Genomic DNA, 19,604 nt, shown 5'->3' with positions numbered 1-19,604 from the left:
CGGCTTGTGATAATTGAGCTGCATAAGAACATAAGAGCCCTGCTGGATCAGGCCCAAGGCCCATCTAGTCCAGCTTGCTATATCTCACAGGGGCCCAAGAGATGCCTCAGTGAGCATGCAAGACAACAAGAGACCTACATCCTAGTGCCCTCCCTTGCATCTGGCATTTTGAGGTAACCTACTTCTGAAATCAAAAGGTTGCACATACCCACCATGGCTTGTAACCTGTGGACATTTCCTCCAGAAATTTGTCAAATCTCCTTTTAAAGGCATCCAGGCCAGTTGCCATCACCACATCCTGTGGCGAGGAGTTCCACAGACTAATTACACTCTGAGTAAAGAAATATTTTCTTTTGTCTGTTCTAACTCTCCAGTCGCTCAATTTTCATGGATGTCTCCTGGTTCTGGATGCCCCCTGGTTCTGCAGAAGTCTCTCAGTTGCAATAAGAGTTGAAAGACATTGCTGGCCAATGTATCTCTTTTCTTTGTCTAATCGTCCTCGTGCCTGCTGGAGCAAGGCAAGGTGTGCAGATTGTGGATAGCAGTGGTGCTGCTAAGGAAGTCAGTAACTTATGGCCTTAGAAGGGTGACTGAGGGCCCAATCCTATCCAGCTTTCCAGCACTGATGCAGCCTTGCCAAAGGGGCATACGCTGAATCCTGTAATGGGAAGGCAATCAAGGAGGCCTCTTTAAAGTAGGAGAACATTTGCTCCCTTACCTTGGGGCTGCATCGCAGCTATGTCGGTGCTGGAAAATTGGATAGGATTGAGTTCTGAGTGAGGCAGCATTAGAAGGTAAGTGTGGGTCATGGAAGGATTGGAGAATGTGTGTGGTGTGGTCATTATAGGTAAGTCAGACTGGCCATTGCCCATTTTAAGATGACACTAGTTATGTACTACTCAGGTCCTTTGCTGCTCTGCATAGTAGGGAAAAAATTAGAGGGAACATTGCTTTGCAGAAGCAGTGCTGCTGAAAGGGTGGCCTGCATGATAATTCAGCTCAGTTCATTGCAGTTAATGAGTTTCTAGGTGAGAACAATTTGTTTATTTCTGGTCATTCACCTGCTGAATGATGGCACTTCCAGCCATCAACAGGCACCATAGATGCTAACTTCAGCCCTTTGGATGAAATGGATTTGACACCCCTGTGCTAGACTAATGAATTATTGAGAATAGTTTGTAAATATATATGTGTTAATGCAGCAGTTAATGCAATTTTAACTATCTATGCAATTTTCCAGAGATTTTCTCCTGCTGATCCACCAAAGCTGGGGCATTAGCCTGCAGGTGTTTATTATTCCTGAGCTATCTGATGGACAAACACGAACATGAACACACAAGCTTTCTAACATAACAAGTCAAAGGAGGGTCACCAATCCCTTGACCTTCTCCCACCAAATAATAGCAACTAATCATATTGGAAAGAACAGTTTCAGAATGTGTCTAATTACACAAGGTCCAGCTGGGATGTTGTATAGAACATAATGAGCACATTATGAAAAGAGAGCTGGTTTTTGGTACCGCCTTTGAATGTCATGGGTTTGAAGGCTTGATGTGCTACCATAGCCACTTCCATCTGTCATGAAGGCCTTGTGTATTATCTCACTGGTTCCAGAAAACTGGAGATAGCTTCTGATGTGCTGTTCTATGTTCTTTCACTGAAAGAAACACTTGGATCCAAAGCAGTGTTCCGGATGCGTAAACCTGCGTGCATGACTGACCGAGTTAATTTCTGGCAGCTGAGCTAGGTCACTTGGTCAGAGTCCGGATGCTGCTAATGTTGGTACATCCCTTGACACCTGATAGCATCAAGGGCTAATGAAAACCCCTTTATGACCATCTTTGTAGTCAGGTGATGTAGGATTATGTGGTTGTTGCCTTTTCTCTTAGGGTGAAAAGCAACTTGCTGGGATTTTACAAATGTGAGATAATAATAGCGATGGAAATATATAGCCACTGAGCCTCTAAGGACTATGACAGATACTAATGCTTCCCTTCCCCAGGCTGAGGAGTTATTCAAATGTGTAACTGCTTGTGTCACAATAAGAATTTATCAGACCATTTCCACTGGCACAAGTTACAGAATAGTATCAAAATAGTTTCATCAGTCAATTTTAGACAATGTGGAATTTCAGTCAGAGGCTAGTTGAATTCCTCATAAATTAGTCGTCGTCCCCCCCCTTTGGCTGCTTATTGATGTTTGCCAGTCTCCACAGGATTTTACCGTTTTAGATAATAATAATAATAATTAATAAACAACTTTATTTATATCCCGCCCTTCTCCCCAAAGGGACCCAGGGCGGTTTACAACATGTTAAAAACAGATTAAAAACATAATTTAACAGCAAATAAAAACGTATTAAAACACATTAACAGATACCATAAAAACAGTAGTCAGATAAAAAGTCAGATAAAAAGAGCAAAATGCAGCAAATCATAGAGGAATCAGGCCTGTAAAAATACTAAAAGATATAGAAAAGATGTTAAAAAGGCCATGAACTCAGAAGGCTTGTTTAAACAAAAGGGTCTTCAGGCCTCGCCGAAAAGTCTCAAGAGAGGGAGCCATTCTCAAATCAAGGGGAAGGGAGTTCCATAACGTTGGTGCCACTACTGAGAAGGCCCTATTTCTTGACGCTGCCCCACGTACCTCCTTAGACGGCGGCACTTGTAAAAAGGCCTTCTCTGATGACCTAAGAGGACGAGCCGGATTGTACGGAAGTAGGCGATCTCTAAGATACCCTGGCCCAGAGCAGTATAGGGCTTTAAAGGTCAAAACCAGCACCTTGAATTGGGCCCGGAAACGAATGGGCAGCTAATGCAGCCCCCGGAGAAGCGGGCTGACAAACCACCTACCTCCAGTGACCACACGGGCCACCACATTCTGCACTAATTGCAGTTTCTGAACCGTCTTCAGGGGCAGCCCCACATAAAGCGCGTTACAATAATTATCTAACCTCGATGTCACCGTGGCATGGATCACCATGGCCAGGTCTGCACGATCCAAGTACGGCCACAGCTGGCGCACCAGCCGAAGGTGAGTGAAGGCCCCCCTAGCCACAACTGCCACCTCGGAATCCAGGAGCAGCTGCGAATCCAGGTGGACCCCCAAGCTGCGGACCTGCTCCTTCAGAGGGAGGAGATATACTGTAATTATTTTGCTTTGTATCATGAATGACATTTATGTATGGTTATCATATTATATGGGTTTCATTGTAGTCCCTTAGCATAACGGAAGAGGTGTGAGCACATCCTTTAATCACACATATCTTTTCTCAGTCAGTGAAGAAGCGTGGATCACCCCTGAAAAAGCCTGGTCCCCACAGCCATCCCCCCCAATATCTGCGGGCCTTAGCTACACTTGTGACTTGGCCAGTGTTGATAGTACTATACAAGCAGAAGTCATGGCAACTTTAAACAAGGGAAGAAGAGATGCTTAATTATGCATCCAGAATGGTCTGAGAACCTGTCTGTTAGCTGGATTAAGTAGCCCTTGAATAAGTAGATGGAGAGGAAGCTTTTTGTAGATTGATTTTGCTTTAGAACAAATCAATAGTAGTTAGAAATGCCAATTATTGGTAATTTTTTGGGTCACATCTGGCTTTTAAACCAGCCAATACTTTTTTGTTTGTTTTAACCCCCAAGCAGCAAGCTTTTTTGTTTAAATCAATAAATTACTCTCATTCCATTCTAATTTCCTAGATGCATGCAAACAATGCAATTATCCCAAATGAGCAGGATATAGCATCTGTGATTTCACTGAACTCATAAAAATGATAATGATGCACATCTGAAGATTTATGGATTTCCCAAATGCAGGATTTTTTTATTTTGGTAACACAACGGTAAGGGTAGAGGGTGCTCAGGACTTTTCAGTATAATTGGTACCTGGGGGCATGGCTGTTAAAATGTGTTGTTCTGTTATTTCCAACAGATAAATTTAACTTGCATTAGTGCCAGTAGCAAATGATTTTAGACCCTTTTTGATTAGACATGGTTCTCTCCTGTCTGTGTTCTATTCCAGCAATATCTTACATCAATATAATAACAAATGGTCCATCTCACCAGCACTATGTTTCTAACAGTGGTCCATCAAAGTCCTTGGGAAACTGCAGTCAGTCAAGACAGAATTAGGCACCCCTGGTGTTTGGCCCCAGCATCACTTAATTGGGAATACCACATCTCTGAACACGGAAGGTCCTTAAAGCTATAATGATCATAATTAAATACAGTCATGTATGGGGGACCCCCATATCAGCGGATTCCATACCCACAGTTTCGCTTATCCATGAATTGGGTCCGTGCGTCCCCTCACACGCCCCCTCTGGAGACGAGGGAAGCTCTACTCCCCTCGCCTCTGGAGGATCTTTTGAGCCCAACAGATGCCACAGACTCAGAATGACTCATATAGCCAAAAAAGCAACTTCTGTTGTTTTGGAAAACTGGAAGTGACTTTATTAATGCCTTGTTGGGCATTAGGAGACCTGGGGAAGCCTTATAAAGCATTAAAAACATCATTTCCATTTTTTTTGTAAAACCAGAAGTCACGGGTTTTTTTTGCTGTATCAGTCATTCTGAACCCGGCAGAGGTTGTGGACCGACACACATGGTCACTGCTGGACTCAGAAGACCCTCTGGAGGCAAAGGGAGCAGAGTTCCCCTCGCCTCAGGAGGGTGGGCTGCATATCTAAGGTTTCGGTTTCTGGATCGGAATCCCCTCAGATACCAGAGCATGCATGTATAGTCTCCTGAGAACCCCATTTTCCCAGAATGTAATATTTCAGACTGTAAGGGACAGTAGATGGGCAACCCAGTCCTAACCTGCACTGGAACAGGCAGACTGAGTGGCCTACACTGTACGCAGTGCAGGTTAGGAGGTGGCTGGAGTGCAACTCAGGCTGAGGGGATATGTTTTCCCCTTACCTCATGTAACACTTCAGCAGCCACCCCTATGGAGCTACTTGGATCTGCGCCAGCAAAACTGCTGGCACAATCCAAGCAACCCTTGTAAGGCTGACTGGGCCAGGGGTTAGAATACAGCCTGCACTGCCACAGCCAGTCCCATCCCCCTCCCAGGCCTGATCTGTCTCCTGGACTGCCCTCTCAGCTCCCATTCCGCCCTCTCACCATCCTCTCCCACCCTCTGCACTGGTCTGCTATAGCTGGTGCAAATTTATCCTGTCCGGAGATGTATCCGGTGCACGCCCTTGCACCAGCTAAACCAGCTTACAAGTAGTAGTGAACATGCTTTATGGCATGTTCGTGACATTCATAGGCCGTTGCAGGGGACCTGCACTAGCTTAACGAAAAATTGAGATTGCACTCTGAATATTCTACCATACCTGAAAATAAATAAAATGTCTGCACAAATGAAACTAGATAACATGGAGAAGAGTCTAACTTCCTGTTTTATTATTCTTTTTTAATGTGTGTTTATTTTGCTTTTCCCTGGAGGAGCATTCTTTCAGGTGAGCCCCCACCTGCGCTCTGACTCAGTAGAGTTCAGACATTTAGGGCACAAGCCTAACCAGGTCTACTCAGAAGTAAGTCCTATTTTGTTCAATAGGGCTTACACTCAGGAAAGTGTGATTAGGATTGCAGCCAGAATGTCTTGTGTGCTGTTCGTATGAATTAGGTTGGAGTTCTGATGCTTTAAGAATGGGGAAGAAAGGAATGCCCCAGAGAGCCAAGGGGTTATAAGCTGAGAAGACACCTGCAGTGTTAAGAGTTACACAAAAGGGAAATATTGCAGCTTTTGGAAAAATTCTCCTTTTTATGTTCATAAAAGTCTCAACCTAGAAGCCCTGCTGATGCAGCAAGGCCCAAAAATGCAAATGAAGTGGATGTCCATAAACAGATGAACTAACCAGTGAAAACATGACACTAGTTAGTTCATCCATTTGTGGAACATCAGCACCCCCAGGATTGCTGTGAGAAAGCTCTCTCATCTGGCTGGCCTCTGTTCAAAGAATTTGGTGGGCCTATATTCTGGTCCAAGATGGCAGCTTGGAAATGCCAGTATAATAAAATAAAATGCTTGTTCATATCCTTTTAGCCTGCATTATATCACAACAGCTAGTCAGAAAAAAATTCAGGACAAAATTTTCATGTGCATTTTTGACAAGCTCAAAAATGTACATCTTATGCAAACACTGTTATTTACATTAATTACTCTCATTTGCTCTCACTTGACCCAGAGACCCTCACATATAGTGACACGGGATCACCCATGTTATTAAACTTGGAAAAAAGAAGAAACTGTGGTGGGGGGGAGGGGGAATTGCACAAAACAGGATTGAAAACAAATGAATATTCTCACAATTCTTTTATACCATATTTGTTGCTGCTCTTATGCTCTATTGTAATTGTTTTATTGTTGTTTTAAGATTGTTATTTAAGAATGTTTCAAGGTTTTTAGTTTATAGTGTAATTTGTTTTAAGCTGTTTCTGCCCAATGTTGTATGTACACAACAGGGACCAAATGTGGCCGGGCAAAAATGGGTTAATTGTGATTTTGTTATTTGTACTTTTTATTTGTTTTGTAAGCCACTTTTGGTCCCTTCCTGGAGAAAGGTGAAGTAAAAATGCTGTAAATAAATAAATAAAATTTTCATGAATCATTTTGACCTCATGAAAATTGCTAGTGCCTATTAGAAAATAATTGTTTTCTCAAACACTATTTAGGACTATACCAAACCTTATTCTCTGGCACTATCCACAAGGAACAACTCCAAGACCTGTTACATAACTTATACCCTATGGAAAGTCTGAGTGCCATTAATGTGCTTGCTGTTCTTTTTCTCAAGGAAGTGGATAAAAGCAATCAAGGTAATCAGCTGGCTTTTTGAGATGATTTATTGAGGAAGCATCAGGATTCCAAACAGCATTGATAAGATCCCTGTTAGATGTTATGCTAAGAGGAAACAAAAAAGAGAAGTTGGAAAAATAATATATTTTTCATAAAGAATGTGACACAGCACCATCTTGTGGTTCTTGCAAGTATCTATTAAAAAACAAACAAAAGTATGGAGTGTCTTATACGGGGTGGTGGTGGTGGAGTGATGTGATTAGTGGCCAAATGTAGTTTGCATCCTATGCACTGTGGTTTGGGAGAGAGTAGGGCAGGGTTGACAGGAGTTGCAGTTTACTGCTGTTTTTCCCTTCCCCACCATTCTCTATGGGATTCCTCCAGGTCTGTTGTTGGAGTAGTGTTTTTCTGGGATTGGTGTATGTTAATCATCTGAAGAGGGTTAGGATCTGGCATACGTTGACTCCTCCTAATCCTTCCCACCTCGCACTCCCATCTCTTCCCTGTTTTGTCCTCTCTGCCAGCAGAATTACACGGGTGCCTCAGACATGTCAGCATGACATTTTTCCAACGTTGCACCAGTATACATGGTGCGTCCATCGGTGGATGAACCATCAGTGAGGTTGTTGTTGCACAAGCATTTATACAGATATACTGGTGTATCTTGAGGATAGGTTTCAGCCTAGAGGGTCAAATTAGATATGTGTGCTTGTGGTCTTTGAATTTTTTCTCTTTTTCAGCAAATAGTGAGGGAGGCATACACCACATTGGGAGGCAGAGGGGATTTAGCACTTAATCCTTGCCATGGTTTCGAGTTTGTTTATACAGCCCCACATGATATTTCTAGTTTTAAAAAAAAACCTTATATTAAAAGTCGGTTGAAGCTTTTAAAACCTATGAATAGCATGTGGGGCATACAGTTGGGCTAGGGGCTAAAGGAGCTAGGGGCTCCTACCCTTCACCACTACCTTCCACCACTGTTTCAGACTAAGGGCCCAATCCTAAGGTGTCTGAGCTCCGGTGCTGGTTATCACAAACGTGCCCTAAGGCACATCTGCGGCACCCAAAGAGGAGGGCTGCTGGCTCCGGGCCTCAGCACCATGTGAACAGCTGGCCAGAGCTCCTCCAGTACTGGCAGAAGGTAAGACATCTTGGGATGGGGAGGAGGCAGGGGGTGGACAGAATAGAGCAGAAGGAGGTGAGAATCAGGTCCAAGAGAAGCATGGGTGGAGGGTGAAGATGGCAGCAGCCTTTGCCACTGAATCCTAAGTTCCCTTCCGGTCTGAGGCAGCACAATCCGGTCTCCTCAGGTCTGTGCCTGCTAAAAAATGGGCACATGTCCAAGGAGGCCCATTGGCACACAGCTGCATTACCTGGAATAAGGGAGCAAATGCTCCTTTATCTGGAGGAGACTCCCAGTGCTAGTCTGGCACCCATAGGCTCCAGCAGTAGCCATTTTGGTGGCACTAGAGCCCTGGGTGCTGCTGGACTTAGGATTGGGCTGCCCATCACCTTGCACCCATGCTATTTGTTGAAAAAGACAAAAATTCAAGGGTCAGATGTATACTGCAAGCAGTGGCGTAGCTAATGATCGTGTAGCCCGGTGCCAAGTTCAAAGTGTTGCCCCGGAAGTGATGTCACAACCGGAAGTGACATCACGCCTAGGCTTTTAAAAAAGTGAAAATTGGGAGGAACCCACCTCCTCCCCCTAGCACAGTGGTTTTCAACCACTGTGACACGGCACACCAGGTGTGCTGCAGGATCAGAGGAGGCAGGCAGCAGCCTCCCATGCGGGAGAAGTGGCTGCTTTGAGCCTCCCACGGCAGGTAGCACAAGCAAGGGAGCAACCAGGGAAGGGGCTGGTCACAGCTGCTTTGCATCCTACGCAGCAGCTGAAGAGTCCGCTTGGAGTTTGCTCCTGCTACTGAGCATGACTCAGGCTGCAACCTGATCCTCACTTCTTGGGAGTAAGCCCCGTTGGCTACTATGGGGCTTACTTCTGAGTAGACATGCACAGGGTTGGGCACAAGGGAGGTTGTTGCCTGCCTGCATGCTGACTGGCCAACAAGAGAAGCCTGGAGGAGCCAGGAGGTGGGAGCTGCGGAGTGAGTGAGAAGAGGGAGCCAGAAGCAAGCAAGCAGGTACATAGCGAGTGAGTCTGCCGAGGCCCCCAACCTCAGGTTTCAGGGTCCCTGAAAGTCCCTTGTCCTTGCCAGTTTGCCTGCAGCTCCCCAAAGCGACCCTCCCTGCACTTTGGGGCTTTTAGAGGAAGGGCGCTGGGCCACAGTCCTATCTACACTTTCCTGGGAGTAAGCCCCATTGACTATAATGGGGCTTACTTCTGAGCAGGCATGCATAGGATTGGGCTTTTGGTTGCACTTTTTTTTCTCAAATACAGAAGCAGGCAATTGGCACTTCTCTCTTCTCTTCTCCCCCACCCCACCCCCTTCCCCAGGAATATTCCCCCCCCCCAAATCTCACAATCACAGTTAGCAACTCTCTTACTGTCCCTCCCCTCACCTGTCAGCACCTTCCAAAGATACAGAATCACTGCCTCACATTCTCTCTCTCTCTCTCTCTCTCTCTCTCTCTCTCCCCCACCCCCAGTTTAATCCTGCACTTGTTTCAATCATGTCTCCTCACTGCCCCTCACCCACATCCTCCACTATGTGATCAACCTGCCCTGTCTTTGCCAACACTTTCTGGCACTTTTGATAAGAATTTGAACATAGAATTTTTCTTCCTTTTCAGAAACTACATATACTTTCCATGCTTCTTGTCAATTTTTTTTGTCATGTAATGATTTAATTGTATTAATTTTATTAATTTAAGATTAACTGTAATGTAATAATTTAATGTAAGTAAAAAATCTGGTAGTGTGACTTGACAATTTTAGTGCCTTGTCAGTGTGCCGCGAACTGAAAAAGGTTGAAAATGGCTGCCCTAGCAGCTCACCACTCACTTGCTCTGCTGTCTCCCCCCAGTCAATGGCATAGCTAAGGCATATATCTGCTACCTGGTGTCAAAAAAGATTTTGTATGACAAAATCAAATTTAATTAATTTGTATGACAAAATCAAATTTAATTATGTAAATAAATAAATAAAAAGTTATTGGTTCCATGCTGTATCATAATAACATCTCATTGGCACTCAGGCAATCTGTCTCATAGGTCGGTTTGGAGTTAAACAAATCTACTTTTTGTTCCACAAGACAGTTGTGTTTTCATTTTCTAGTTAATTGGCCATGACTTTTGATAGCATACAGATATTCCAGTGCGGTTTGTTGCATAGCATTCTGCATTAAATTACCTTTCCAGTGATATATAACATGATGGTATTATTCATACATACCAAGATTTTCACAGTTTTGGTCACTAGTGTCAAGCTCAGCTTGTTGCCCCACTAAAGTTTGATGCCCGGTGCAACTACTACCCCCTGCACTCCCTTAGCTAAGCCACTGTCTGCAAGCATCAAAAGTATGAATCCAAAGTATACAAGGATCAAAAGTATGCATGGCTTGTTTGATCCTCACAATACAGTCCATATTCTGGAAGATAATACTCTTCTAACCATTAGGGTATATCTCTGAAGATATGTTTGTGTCCTGGATGCAAACCCTTCCGCAAGAAATGGTGGAATCTATTCTAAACTTCCCAATAATACCTCCAAATCTGACTTTAAGTGAGCCTCCAACTTCTTATATGACTGTAAGTATATGTTTTTATTTAATTTTTTAAAATCTTTTTTTTATCATGTAATATCTTTCAGCAATCATTAATTGTGAAAGAAAAGAAGGTGATTTGTATTGGAGTGGAGGAGGGGTTGATATGAGTGCTGTACAGTCAACATAACTCTAAAGATTGCTGTGATATTTATCCCAGTATTCCAACAACATATTAGAAAAGCTTATATTTATCAAATATCACTTTACCTTGGTATTTTTCAGAATTGTTGCAGGCTTTTTTTATTGGCCTGTCTTTAGTCAGAATTAAATCAGAATGATGTGTTTGGGAGCAATAAAGCTTTTATATCTCTAACATTTCTGTTCTTTGTGTATGTTAGAGAGAGAGAGAGAGAGAGAGAGAGAGAGAGAGAGAGTGTGTGTATTAAATATTTCACACACACACATACACACAGAGTGAGAGTGAGTATATAAAATATTTTAATCTGACTCTACAGCTTGAAATGTAACAATCTAAAAGTAGCAGAGGGCCAGAAAGCATACTGATGTTCCTCAAATCTCATAGCAGTCACTGACCAAAACAGTGTAGCAAAACATATTGAAGTACAATTTCTTATACTGTCCTATACTGAACATGTCATGTGATTGGTTACCGGTTTTTGCCAAATCAAACATCACCAGGGAATTAAGTGCAAATCTTTCTGAGCCTCTCTGAAAGGTTTTGAAAATGACTAATGCACAAAAACGTTTTTGTCACAGCCCTAATCTTAGCAGAGTCTTCATACCTGCAGTATAATGCACTGCAACATTCATTTATTTATTAATCTTTTACTGATGGAATCTTTAAACATAATCTATTTATTTATTTAAAATATTTCTAGATCACCTTTTGAGTCTCATTACAGAGACCACCAAGGCTACTGACAATATATCATAAAATAACAATACAATCAATCAATAATCAAAACGGAGGCAGCAGATGAAATGATTATCTGTAAGTTTGCATTGACTGGACTGTAAAAAGGATGAAATCAAAACTGCTTTTGTTAGTTTCTGTTTAACAAGATGGTTTCCTTTGTTACTCTTATCTCCTGAAAGTATAAGGTTCTAATTCAGCGTTTCTCAACATTTGTCCCCTACCATACCACTGTGTATAGTTCACCGACTGAAAGTACCACCTGAAGTAACTGGCGATGACGTCACTGCCAGTTACTTCCATATTGGGAGGCAAGACGCAACACAAGAAACATGGTAAGAGGCTCAGGGTGGATTGGAGGGCTTGAAAAGTGCACGCTGGAGCTCTGCCTGCTTAGCTGACCTTCCTACCCCTGCTTATTGTGGAGCATTGCTGGTCGCATTGTCAGGGGTCTGGGGATCCCTTGCATACTACCGGACACCACCTGAGGAACCACTGGTGGTACAAGTACCATTGGTTGAGAAACGCTGTTTTGATTCAAGGCAAATGCCACTGCATGCAACAGAGGCTCATCCACAAAGCAAAAAATATAGTGGCTCATCTCAGAACTCAGAAACCTTTTTATCATTCCTCTTTCTGTGGCTTTTGTTATTACTTCAGTGCTCACCCACTTTGTTTTGCAGATTACTGCAGATGATCAGGACAAACAGGGACTGGATGATCACCAGCTTTTTATAGTAGCTGCAGAGATATCCACAAGCAACAGAGACTGGAAGCTCATTGCTCATAAGCTTGGCATTTCAGAGAAGGACTGCTTCCATTTGGAGCATCAGAATTTGGAAATGAAGAATCAGGTAAGAGATTTTCATGCTCAGATCTTTTGCCATGTTGGAGTCAGATTGAGACAGAAACTAGGAGACAGGCAATCATCAAAATTCAAGTCATGAACGGTATACAATGAGAATTGCTCAGAGGTTTTGAAAACAATTATAGGTTCAAAAAATAGAATGCAATAAAAGACACTAAAATCACAATAGCGTAGCAAAAAATGTAGCAGTAACCAGAACAACAGTGAGAACCACAGAATGAAGAAAACAGCAGCCCAGATGTTCAAACCATAGCATCGCAAGTCAAAGGTTGAATGAAACAAGGTCCTATAGCTGAAGCCAGAATGACAACAAACATGGTGCAAGCCTTACAATCTTGGGCAGGGAGTTCCACAATTTGAGTGCCAATGCATGAAAGACCCTCTCTTACGTCACTGCCAAGCATCCTTCCACCAGGGATGGGGTGGTTCTTTTGTGGGAAGGTGGTTCTTCAGTTACTCTCATCCCAAGCCATTTGGAACTTCAACAGTTAACACCAGCACCTCAAATTGCACTCAGAAACACATTGGCTGCTTAGTACAGAAACACTTTGGCAGCTAGCCCAGATGACACAACAACACACGTGATCACCATGCCTTTTCCCTTTCTGTACAAAAAGTTTCTGGATGGTCTTCAAGAGCAGCTGCACATAGAGTGCATTAAAGTAATCTAAACAAGATGTCGCCAGTGCATGGACAAGCATCATCATCAGATTGGTTGCAGTGCAGTTCTAATCTTACTATGTTCTCTTTTTGTTCAGTGTACTGTTCCATGCTTCCATAAAAGAGAAACTGCTGAAGTCTGACCAAAGTCAGAATCTATTATGGGGCACACTGACACTACAAATATATTTGTATTTTATTTATTTCTCGGGGAGAGGAAATTACAATTAAATGAGTTTAGCAGTGCAAGCCTGTTTACTTGGAAGAAAGTCTCACTCTGTTCAATAGGGCTTACTCCCTAATAAGTCAACTCAAGATTGCACCCTAAAACTTAGTGCATGCACAACACGTGCACCTTAACTCATGTGCAGCCATGGCACATGCTGAGCAGTTGCACTGTGTTAAAAGTGGTACATGTACAAAGCTGGAAATCACTAAAACCATTGGCAACAGTCTTTTCTGTTGGAAATAATGTACAGGCTAGTTGTGTTCCCCAATAGTGTGTTTGCCATGCCATACAGGTCCGACCTGGTTATACACAAATTTTTTATACATGGATTTGACTCAACACAAATGGCCACTGCAAATGAGAAGGAATTTGCTGATCCCTGAAGAAGGGGAGAAAATGTATTCCTTTAGTTTAAAAAACTGCTTTTCTTACTGTTGTAGAGAGACAGTCATGGAAGTGATCATTCCATTCTTTAACTGAGCCAGGCAAAGGCAGGGGCAGGGGCAATTTCTAATTGCTGACTGCCTCTCTGTAACAGCAAGAAAATGTGTTTTTAAACCACAATTGTAAAGGGATGCAGTTTGTTTTTTTAACCGATATTATTTAACACATTTTATGGTGTCAGCAGGGAGTCCCAGAATCAAACTCCTGCAGATGTCGAGGCACAACCTTATTCCATTAAGAGCAATGGAGGGGCAAGAAACCTGGAATTGGGTCTTTAAATCTATTTTTCCACAGGTTTTTTTATCAATTGATTTTTTTTTTATCCACTAGGGGTTCAGGAGCAGAACTCCAGTGGATAACAAGGGATGACCTGTACTGTCAAATCTAACTGAGATATGCAGAATATCTTTCTTTGTGCCAGTTGTTTGGCACAGTTACTGTCGACAAGTGAAGGTGCTATACCGCTGCATGGCAGGAATCTCATGTACCCCCAATTACAGACTAGTAAGAATTCAGAGTGGGGCCTCCAAATTGGAGCAATTATAGTCTTTTTGCACACAAGAAAACTGTACCATGGCTTTTGGATCCAGATACGACTTCAGCATAAAAGTGTCCCACTTCATCCCAGCAGATTTCTTTTCCAGTCGCTGTTGCTGGTGTCTCTTTTTGTGTTTTTATTTGGATTGTGATTCTACTGGGGACTGGGAACCATTTATTTATTTGTTTAGCAATGTAAATGTGAACTATTGCTTGTTGAAAAGCAGTATATAAATCTTCATCATTATCATCATCATCATGTGTGTCATGATGATATCATCATTATCATTATCATCACACATCAAAGGTGTGGCCACCTTTGGAAAATTCCATCCAAAGTGGTTTTTTATGGAGGCAGGGAGGAAGAGAAAGAAAACAAAAATGGCTTTTTAACTATACCTGGGTTTCATGTTGTCCTAGCATTAACCCTGGGTCAAAAGACACATATCTAGTACTCTGTATAAATAGGGAGTTCTATAACAACAGGGTAAGTGTCAGGGTCACATAATACTTGTGCTTTCTTTTCCTTTTTCTTTTTTTTTGGGGCAGATCTTGAAAATGCTGCAGATTTGGCACAGATCCTGTCAAGAAGCTCCTCTTCCTGTCCTGCAAGCGGCCTTGACACAAAGCGGAAATGCAGACATTTGTAATAAAGTGTTTCACTTGAGCTTTTAAAGGTCTTTTGCTACAAATGGGTAATTGTTTTGAAAAGTGGCAAGTGGCATATTCTAGAATCATGCTGGTGTTTTTCTTCAGAGGTATGGGTGCATATTTCATTGCTCCTTTTTTTAAAGCTCACATATTTGAATGTGTTCATAAAGAACACACACAGTTTGCTGCACCAAGATTGGGTGATGGCCACTGGCGTAGTGGCTTTAAATGAGGTTAGGCACAGTCACAAAGGAGAAGCTGATTGCTAGCTATTAGCCATGATAGCTAAAATGTTCAGAGCCAGTAAAAATGAATATATTGGGTGCTAGGGACAAAACAATGGCAGAAGGCTGTTGTCTTTATGCTCTGCTTGTGTACATCCCACTGATCACTGTCAGACATTATGGTGGGGTAGATGGGCTCAAGTCTTTTGTTGTTTGTCTTTTGTTATCATGGGCAGTGATTATATTCATAGAGCATATTTTGCAAAGCCATCCAGCACTCATGACCAACTAATTTTTCTTCATTTCAATATCAACCAGTGAAAATACCTCCATATTCTTGCTTCATATTATAACTAGGGAAGTGCTTCGCATTACAATGGGAAGGGTTTGTGTAGAGTTCCTGGAGAGGGCAGGTCTACAGCTAGTTTACTGTTTCCTGCAAAACAGGAAAGCCATTGATAGTTGAGCCAGTCCCCCTTGTGTATTTCTGTTCCTTGGGTTTTATTAGTTTAGTGTGATGCAAGGATGGGATGGAACCCTGGGAGCTGGCTTGTTTGTATTTTGATCAGCTGGGCTCCAGAGGTGTGAATGGTCCCTGCCACACTGTGGCTTGTAGAAAGAACACAAGATATGCTTATATGGAGGCCTTAAAAAGACAGCTTTTATTTTTCAGAAGAAACATTTGTCTCCTTTTTGTGATGGTGAATAAAACATAGGAAGGCAAATGTTTGCTAAAGGCTTCAACACTGAAAAGGGCCCAGCATCATTTAAGAAAGATATGCTCACTGCAGCCTTATCAAGACAACCCGGATTTAGTAACCATCAACCAAGTCTTCTTAAATTCTGTAATGCACCTTTCTGAAGGCTGCCTTTGAGAAGCAACTGAAAGTTGTTGGTGGCACCAAATGTGATGACTCTTCTCTCTTTCAGTGCAAGTTGATAAGAGCAGATTCATGCCATGCTTTCTTAACAACACTGGCTTCTGATTATCCTCTGAGCACAGCTCAAGTTAAGAACATAAGAACAGCCCCACTGAATCAGGCCATAGGCCCATCTAGTCCAGCTTCCTGTATCTCACAGCGGTGCACCAAATGCCCCAGGGAGCACACCAAATAACAAGAGACCTGCATCCTGGTGCCCTCCCTTACATCTGGCATTGTGACATAGCCCATTTCTAAAATCAGGAGGTTGCACATACACCTCATGGCTTGTAACCCATAATGGATTTTTCCTCCAGAAACTTGTCCAATTCCCTTTTAAAGGCATCTAGGCCAGATGCCATCACCACATCCTGTGGTAGGGAGTTCCACAGACCAACCACATGCTGAGTAAAGAAATATTTTCTTTTGTCTGTCCTAACTCTTCCAACACTCAATTTTAGTGAATGTCCCCTGGTTCTGGTGTTATGTGAGAGTGTAAAGAGCATCTCTCTATCCACTTTATCCTTCCCGTGCATAATTTTGTATGTCTCAATCATGTCTCCCCTCAGGCATCTCTTTTCTAGGCTAAAGAGGCCCAAACACCATAGCCTTTCCTCATAAGGAAGGTGCCCCAGCCCAATAATCATCTTAGTTGCTCTCTTTTGCACCTTTTCCATTTCCACTATGTCCTTTTTGAGATGTGGTGACCAGAACTGGACGCGATACTCCAGGTGTGGAATTACCATCGATTTGTACAACAGCATTACAATATTAGCCGTTTTGTTCTCAATACTTTTTCTAATGATCCCAAGCATAGAATTGGCCTTCTTTACTGCCGCTGCACATTGGGTCAACATAAGAACATAAGAACAGCCCCACTGGATCAGGCCATAGGCCCATCTAGTCCAGCTTCCTGTATCTCACAGCGGCCCACCAAATGCCCCACGGAGCACACCAGATAACAAGAGACCTCATCCTGGTGCCCTCCCCTGCATCTGGCATTCTGACATAACCCATTTCTAAAATCAGGAGGTTTGCGCATATACATCATGGCTTGTACCCCATAATGGATTTTTCCTCCAGAAACTTGTCCAATCCCCTTTTAAAGGCGTCTAGGGTAGATGCCAGCACCACATCCTGTGGCAAGGAGTTCCACAGACCAACCACACGCTGAGTAAAGAAATATTTTCTTTTGTCTGTCCTAACCCGCCCAACACTCAATTTTAGTGGATGTCCCCTGGTTCTGGTATTATGTGAGAGTGTAAAGAGCATCTCCCTATCCACTCTGTCCATCCCCTGCATAATTTTGTATGTCGCAATCATGTCCCCCCTCAGGCGTCTCTTTTCTAGGCTGAAGAGGCCCAAACGCCGTAGCCTTTCCTCATAAGGAAGGTGCCCCAGCCCCGTAATCATCTTAGTTGCTCTCTTTTGCACCTTTTCCATTTCCACTATGTCCTTTTTGAGATGCGGCGACCAGAACTGGACACAGTCCTCCAGGTGTGGCCCTACCTTAGATTTGTACAATGGCATTATAATACTAGCCGTTTTGTTCTCAATACCCTTCCTGATGATCCCAAGCATAGAATTGGCCTTCTTCACTGCCGCCGCACATTGGGTCGACACTTTCATCGACCTGTCCACCCCCCCCCCAAGATCTCTCTCCTGATCTGTCACAGACAGCTCAGAACCCATCAGCCTATATGTGAAGTTTTTATTTTTTGCCCCAATGTGCATGACTTTACACTTACTTACATTGAAACGCATCTGCTATTTTGCTGCCCATTCTGCCAGTTTGGAGAGATCCTTCTGGAGCTCTTCACAATCACTTCTGGTCTTCACCACTCGGAAAAGTTTGGTGTCGTCTGCAAACTTAGCTACCTCACAGCTCAACCCTGTCTCCAGGTCATTTATGAAGAGGTTGAAGATCACTGGTCCCAGGACAGATCCTTGGGGCACATGCTTTTCACCTTTCTCCATTGTGAAAATTGCCCATTGACACCCACTCTGTTTCCTGGTCTTCAACCAGTTCTCAATCCACAAGAGGACCTGCCCACTAATTCCCTGACTATGGAGTTTTTTCAGTAGCCTTTGGTGAGGGACTGTGTCAAATGCCTTCTGAAAGTCCAGATATATAATGTCCACGGGTTCTCCCGCATCCACATGTCTGTTGATCTTTTCAAAGAATTCTATAAGATTCATGAGGCAAGACTTACCCTTACAGAAACCAGCTGATTCCCTCTCAGCAAGGCTTGTTTGTTCTATGTGTTTTGAGATTCTAGTTCCTGGCCTGACCTTTCAAACCCTCTGTAGCTTAGGGTGCAATCCTAACCAAATTTCCAGCACTGGCATAGCTGTGCCAGTGGGGCATGTGCTGCATCCTGCAGTTGCAGGGCAGTCACGGAAGCCTCCTCAAAGTTAGGCAATGTTTGTTCAAACCTTGGGTTTGCATTGCCCTTCGGTGCTGGAAAGTTGGTTAGGCTTGCCCTCTTACACTCTGTGCATTTTACATGTGCACCAATATGCACTTAAGGTTGCTAACTCTGACTGCCTCCAAAAAACTCTGAGGGGTTTTTTGTTGTTGTTTTTTACCCCAAACATGATGTAATAATGGACATTCCTGGAGGTGCTGTTAATCTCCAGGTTTGCTTTCAGTAGTTTCCTGAGGATTGATGCCAATTCCTGGAGACACTAAACCAATCTTGAAGGATTGGTCCCTTCCCCCCCATCCACTGTAGTAGCTCTGCTCAAAGCAAATACAGCTGGAAGGGGAAACACAGCCTTCTCTGCAGTGGCTGCAAATTGTCTCTTAGGAGGATGGTTGAGGCTGTTCTTATCCAGGAAAGGATAAGAATAGGGTTTGGAATAAATTTAGGTTTGATCTTGTTAGTGTTTTGTTTATTAAAAATGTAAAATTAATTAATAATAGTAATGACTGACTCGTATTAATATCACTTATTAGTAACAACATTAATTGCTTTATAGGCTTTACATTCTTTGTCTTTGAAATTTTAATTATTAAGTCTGAATGGTTCTACAGGAAGATGACATATAAATTTTAAAAACAAGCAGGCAAAAGAAATAAGGACATAAATGGGCTATGTCTTCATTGATTCAGAGCCCAATCTTATGCCTATCTGCTTAGAAGTAAGCCATTATAGGCAATGGGGCTTACTTCCAGGTGAGGATAGGATTGAAGCTTCAGTTGCATCCAGGTTTAAAGCCACCAGAAGGGGTCCTAATTATGCCTCCTTTGGTGTAAAAACGGAGTGTATCAAGGATCTTTTGGGAATCAATGATGTTCTACAATAGCACAAAAAGAGGCTTTTGTGGGTTGGTTTCTAATCTCCATACCCCCTTGTGCTTATTTTATAATTTATATCTCTTTTTTGACAGCTGTGTTATTTAACCAAGCCTGGCTGACAATTATTCAAAAATGTAGTGAAAAATAACTCCACCAAAAGCCATTTGGATTGCGATGGAATGATATTTGCAGGGGACAAAAAAATTGCCAGTGACATTTAAACTGATTTTGTTTCAAAATGGTAATATCCAGAATCACAGCACAAGTGAGCCACTGCTCTGATAAATGCATTTAATTATGAAAAGTGCAAATTGCATCTAGGCACAGTGTGACATGCTCAGATGATAGGAAGGCCTGAACAGACCCC

This window comes from Tiliqua scincoides, chromosome 2, assembly GCF_035046505.1.
Source record: "Tiliqua scincoides isolate rTilSci1 chromosome 2, rTilSci1.hap2, whole genome shotgun sequence".
Lineage (NCBI taxonomy): Eukaryota > Metazoa > Chordata > Lepidosauria > Squamata > Scincidae > Tiliqua > Tiliqua scincoides.
Note: the sequence above shows the minus strand (reverse complement) of the source record.